Source organism: Triticum aestivum, chromosome 1B, assembly GCF_018294505.1.
Source record: "Triticum aestivum cultivar Chinese Spring chromosome 1B, IWGSC CS RefSeq v2.1, whole genome shotgun sequence".
Classification (NCBI taxonomy): Eukaryota; Viridiplantae; Streptophyta; class Magnoliopsida; order Poales; family Poaceae; genus Triticum; species Triticum aestivum.
In genome coordinates this window covers 491,398,586-491,405,445 of record NC_057795.1, presented here as the reverse complement: position 1 = coordinate 491,405,445, position 6,860 = coordinate 491,398,586, and positions in this window count along the sequence as shown.

Genomic DNA, 6,860 nt, shown 5'->3' with positions numbered 1-6,860 from the left:
GATTAACTATTTTCCCCCTTGTTTGTAGTGGAGAACTCATGAGGAGTTGTTTTTTCCGAGTGTATAAACGGCCAGTCCTGGAGATGCCGTTGTCTCAGGTTCCGAAGTTTTCATCTCTGCCCGATGAGTTGAGGGATGGCCGTGGTGTTGAGGGTGCTGGTTATGTCCCCGTGGCCCTAGTAATGCTAGTGCTTCGCAGACGTAGGGTTTTGGTATTGATGTTGCTGTTTCAGCGTTGGAGCGCGCTGAGCATATCTTAAGTAATGTGTGTTCTGAGCTGCAAAAGGTCCCAACCACAGTTGAGCGTCTGAGCTATATCAGTGGTATCCTTCCTGAAGGTCATCAATTTAATGCTGAGGAAGCTGTTGACTACATTGAGATGGAGAGAATTTTAATCGGTGATATGCGTGATGGTGCCGCTGATCTAGTTCAGAGCTCGGTTCGTCTATTGAACAACATGAAGTGTTTCATAACTATGCAAGACTCTCGCTGCAAGCCATATGAAGAAAGTGCAAATGTTGTTATCAAGCAGATTGAGCAAGATGAGGCTGCTGCCACCGACACCAGGCTGGTGATGATACTGAGGCTAATGTTTCTGATCACGAAACAAGTGATGTTGGCTTGGAGCGTCCTGATGTTGATGTGAGTCAGTCCTCGGTGTTTGCAATTTTTACTATGTTGTTCTGCTGTCTGTGTTGTAGTTGAACTTCCTCATCTTCATCTATTTATTAATAATTTTCTTTCATGCAGATTGATCAGGATGAGGCTGCTGGCACCGATAGCAGGGCTGATGATGGTACCAAGGCTAATGTTTTTGATTAGCATACGAATGATGTTGGCTTGCAGAACCCTGTTGTTGATGTGAGTCAGTCCTCATTGTTTCTATGTTTTTACTATGTTGTTCTGCTATCAGTATTGTAGTTAAACTTCCTGATCTACATCTGTTTATTAATTTTTCTTTTCATGCAGGAGACCAGTCATAATGTTGAGGCTGCTGTTGACCATGGAGTTAATGATCCATCCACTGATAAGTGCAAGGTTATTTTTATTTTTATTGTGTTTATTCATATTTTATTGAATTTTCATGCGCACCAATGTGTCTTGCTTGTTCATTTTTCTATCCCACACCGTTTAGAGTTTGCAAGTGGTAGCTACCTTTTTTGTTACTGTTGTTTAATTCCTTGTGTTTATTGTTGCTCATAATAGCATTGTTTTTTTGTCTCATTACATTTGAATCAGGGTCCTCTTGTTGGCGATGAGCCTTGTTTGCCCGTTGGTGATGTTGCTTTGAATGTTAGCAGCAGCAAGATTGATGATGTTGCTGTGAATGCTTCTAAGGTTTGTTTTTCTGTGCACCTCTTGGTAGCTTATTTTTTATTGTTAGTTTTGTTCATATTATTCACTTTTTCTGAATTTTTATTTTCATCAGATTACTGATGTTGAGCGTGAGGTTGTCCTTAGTGGTGGAGATGATGCTTGTGGTGTTCCATTGAGTAGTGGGTGCAATGTTGGTAACAAAGTTGCTGATGAGGATGCTGGTGCTGCCAGCATACTTGATGCCAAATCGCCTGGTGTTGGTATTGCTGGGAATGAAAATGTTTCTGATTGTGAAAATTTGCCGCCGGAGATTTCCCGCCCGGAGGTCTTGATTATGGTGATGCATTGCAAGATGCTTCTAGCGTGGAGGAGGTGCCATCCGAGGATGATGATTTACTTCTGTCAATTTCTTTTGACCCCTCGACGCAGGTGGCACTCTTGTCGTCCCAGGATTTTCTTTCTACAAACCCTGAAAGCGCAACAATATTGGTCTCCTCTCAAGATGTCCCATCGTCAAACCCTGAAACTGGAGGCATAATGGTCTCATCATAGGAACTACCGTCATCGTCAAACCCTGATAGTCCAGGTAAGGACTTGTAAATGAGGTGTACTTCTCATTTTGGCATTTTGGACATGTTCTCTTGTAGTGGTTGAACTTATTATTTTTCTTCTTTTTCTGCAAGCAGAAAGTGGTAATGTTGTTAAGGTTGATACGTTTTTCTTTGCTGTTACGAGGTTGCGCACGAGCCGTACGAAATGGTTAGTTTGGGATTTTGCCCGTACCATTTTTGTCTCTTTTTCCTTCTCTCGTATGATTATTGTTGTTGTTGCAGTAGTTTTAATTCATGTAATCTTTTGTGTTTTTCTAGTCACAAGCCGATGTTTCAAAATAAAGAATGTGATGCCAGTGTTGGTTCTATTGCTAAAGCGTTTGTCCCCACCGGCATGCTCAACTCAGACAGTGCTGACGTTGTTTTATATTCTCTATGTCAGAAGTACCGAGACACTAACAAGTTGATAGTTCCCAGATGAGTGACAGTCAGTATTTTGCTTTTTGTAAATAGGATGATAACTTGTTTTGCCAATTTTCTAACTGTTGTTGTTCTTTTTGTACAACAGACCAAGATCCATGATGGAAATATTGATTCCAATGTGCTAAATTGGTTCACGAGATCAGGTGCTGATGGTTTTGACCAAGTAGGTGAACTTGGACTTTTTGTACTCATGAACTAGAACTGACATGTTTTCTTTGCAGTTTTGGGAGGTGGGGGAATGAACTTGATTAGCCTGCTTTTACACCTGTACTTATGAATGATGTGTGCTTCTTTTTTTAAAGCTGCACTTATTGTCGCAAGGAAATTGAACTGATATGTTTGTTCCTCAATTTTGGGCGGTGGATATAAACTCTTATGATTATCTGATTTTTGTTTGTACTTCTGAATATCAATTTCCCTCTTTTATTTTATTGTTTGGAGGCTGAATTTTTTGTTTCATTATGATTTGGTAAATTCATTTTTCCTCTACGATTTTTTAGCTTCTTTTCCCTACATTTGATCCGCCATCATTTGTGGCTACCATGAAGCCTAGTGAAGAATCTGGGCATTGGTGCTTGATTGTTCTGAATTTGAGGTTCCGTTGTTTCGAGTGTCTTGATTCACTCCGTGATGAAACCTGGGGTGATGCAGTTAGATTCTTACGGAATATGACAGATAATATAAAGAAGCTTTGGAGGGAGTCGAGTGTAGACAGGGCCAGACCATTCTCGCCGGTGCATATTGATGGTTTCTCTTGCGAGTTTGTGCGGGTGCCGCAGCAGGAAAACACGTGAGTATCTGTTTTTAATGATTTTTGTTGGTTGTTTTTGTTGCTGGGAGGATGTTGTTCCTGTATTTTCGGATTTGTGTTGTACCATTTTGTTTTTTCCTTTGTTTACATGCATGATTGTGGATTCTTTATGCTACAAAACTGCAAGACCTATCATTGCCGGGACGATGGTGTAATTGAAATGGTCGATTACAGCCATGAAGACATTCTTAACATTAGGAAGACTTTGCTGTATACCTGCGCAACTAGCAATGTGTTTGATGTTGACTTCCGGGGTTTGTTTGGCATCGAACCCTGTACATGTGCATGGCCTTTTGTAATTTTTTGCAGCTTGTACTTCTCTATTAGTACTGTCATGAATTATGTATTTGAACTTACCCTTTGTGCGGTCTTCTTTTTTTTTTGTTTTTGTTTTTTCAGGTGAGTGGCTGGATCTTGGTGAGCATGACTACAGGTTCTTTGGCAGCCAGTTCTCGGAGCTCGAGCACGTAGCTATTGATCTTAGCCAGGGGCGTTCTCCCGAAAAGACAAGATCTGGTGTTATGAAGGGGCGGTTGGGAGCTCTGAGAGGTTCTACGGCTACTTGTGCAGAGAGCCCTACTACACCCAAGAATCCCATTGTTGAATTGATAGACAACGATGATGATGTTTTTGACAAGATTGCTAACGTGGGAAGAGTCACGAGGAGCGCTACTGCCAAAGGTTTATCTCCCCTTGCTGGAATAGTGGCTCGTAGAGCTGGTGGTGCTAGGAAAGATCCTGCTTTGGATTCTGGCAATGTTGTAAGCACGAAGCGTGCGCCCAGAACTCCTATAAAGTTTTGCTCCAATGTGCAGCAGCTTCACCCTCATAAATTCCCTCACCTGGACAAGGCTCGCAGGTTATATAATCTGTTGCTTAGTGATGAATGGCGTGAGAAGTATGCCGAGTGAGTATCTCTCATTATTTTTCCTCTTCTTTTTCTTCTGTTGTTTGTAACTGCTAGATAAATATGACCTGAACTGTTCCTTTTTATACAACTTGAACTTCTATGAATGCCTTATCTTGCTTCTCCTTCTTTTTGTACTTGTGTGTGCTGCAGGAATACATTCTTAATGATACCTCATCCTGATGAAAGCGTAACTAGCTTCACTGGGAATCGCATCTGGGAAGTTTTTTCACCTGGGCAAATGATGGAGGGTGGTGTAATGGACTTCCTCATTGATGATTGGAAGCAAGATCCCGAGAGAAATGCTGATTTTGCATCTGGGAAAAGGGTATTGTCAAGTCCATATTTCATCACGGTAATCAATCAGATCGGTTTCTTTTTGTTGAACAAGACTGCCTATTGTTTTTACGAGTTTTAATAATACTTTGCTTGTTGATCCTTTTCTGCTATCTATTTCTATTTTGGATTTTTTGCAGGTTGTGCTTGACTGTACGTTTTACGGTGATGAAAATAAAGAGTTTAATGTGGAGAGTGAAGCGAGAGATTTCAAGAGCTATGTTAAAGATAAGGAAGACTTGCTCAGTGCTGACCTTGTGAGATCTACTAGCTGATTTTTGGTTTTATTTGTTTGTTGTGATGCTGGTTTTTATTTTGAATATTTAACATCTCTTTTTTGGTCATTTGTTTTTAGATCATGATGCCTCTATTCAAGCCTATGATTTTAGGAAAGGATAAGAAAGTGAACCACTATTCCTTATATGTCATGAATCGGTACCGAAGTAGCGTTGACATCCTTGACTCTTTACCTTATCCAAAGAACCACCATCCTTCAAAGAACACCTATCATAAAGACTGCGAGAAGATTGTGAGTGACATTTATTATCTGTACTCGATTAATTTTTCTGCATCTTTGTTTCTGCTTTTTTTGAGACCTAAAAATATGTGGTTTCTTTTGTTTTTTTACAGATTTCTAGATTGGTCAAAGTAATGAAGGCAGTGTATGGTGATGCTCAGTATAATGCGAGCAAGCAGCCCAATTGGGAGCTGTTTGCAAAGAAACCAACATTTGTGAAGGTTCCACTTCAAGGGGAAAATGAATGTGGCCATTATACTCTGAAGTATGCGGGATCCTATGATGGTGAAAAGATCGTTGAGAACATTCGAGATAATGATGTGGGTTCTAGTTGAGCTTTTCACTTTCTGTTTTTGGCTTATTGTGTATCCTTTTTTTATGTGTCATGATTTTTGATAATTTGTTTTATTGTTTTTCAGCCACGCATTGTTGATTGGAACGCTGAGGATCTGTATAGAGTTGTGTTCAATTGGAATAGCCAGCTTGTGGTGACAGAGCTTCCCAAGGATGTTCAGGCTTTGGCTCCTGATACATAGGAGAAATGGTCATCATTTGCGTAGTGAATGGGATAGTTGTGTGATATATCTCTTGAAAGCATTGTAGGCTCTATTTGTAGTGTTTGATGTCTTGTCGAGTACTATGTAATAACTAGTATATTTTGTGTTGTGTTTAAGTGTGGCACAATGTTTAACAAACTTTTTTTCCATGATGATTGTGTGGTTGAATAGCTGTTTCACTTGTGTATGTTTCATCGGGAATTCGTTTTGGTTAAGTTTTATTTTTTGTACTGAAGACTTATATACTAGTTGAACTGAAAACACCTTTTTTTCAAGTGTATTACGAGTTGTTGCTGAGAAAGTGAGATTTATTTTATTTTTATCTGATTCCAACCTAAGTTGGACCTTTATAGTTTCTGTACTCTCGTTTTCTTGTACTTATGATATAGTTTTGTTAGTACTGATTTGTAATCTCATTCAGCGTAAGGCTTTTAAAATTTGGTGCCAAATTTTTGTTTAAACTTCTTGAACTTTAGTAGTTGAACTTCATAGTAAAAGTTAAAGCACTGGTTTAAATTAGCTACGTTTAAGAGATATCCCTATTAAGTTCAAAACTACTTCTTTCTCAAGGCATTAATTGGTATCATCATAGCACTTACCGAATAAACTAAGTTGTACTGAGATTTCAATTGTGCTAGTACTTTGATTAATTAATTACTTTTGTGTTGTTTTAAGCTAGTACATCTTCTGTTGTGTTTCTTGTGATTTTTCTCCTTTGTCGAACTGATATCTGTTTGATTTAGTTTTGGCCTTCTTTTTTCTAGGCTGTGGTTCTTGTCCAGGCAATGTTTGGTATAATCATAGCACTTGCCATATAGACTAAGTTGTACTGAGATTTCAGTTGTATTATTACTGTTATTCTCAGTGTGTCACTGTTTTAGGGAATGCGAACTGAAGCTTCCCGTTCCTTTTTATATTTTGTAGAATGAATGTATCGTGTGTTTATGTGTACCAGAACTTTCAGTCCTAGGATGCTAGTGACTAGTAAATACGTACTGATGGTTCTTTGCTTTTCCTGTTGTAGTACTTAGTGAATTTCTAACTACTATTAGCACGATGCTTTTAGTACTGAATGTTGTCCTCGGCTGAAACTTAGTCTTTTTAGTGTTCTTCTGAAACTAAAAACTGATTTTTTAGTGTGATAGTACTTCCGTTCATGTCTAAGCTGTACTGAGCATCCAAGGCTACTATTTGCTTTTGTCCTTAGTTAGTCTGCCACTGTTTTTTTTGCGAAAATATTTTTGTGTTATTTTTATTTCTCCATGACTAGTGCTGCGTGGCAGCCATCAAGTTTCAACTTCAACCTACTTCAACTTCAAATGATGGATCAACAAAATAGGAAGCTAGCAAACTTGTTGGATGACATAAGCAAACAATGTAC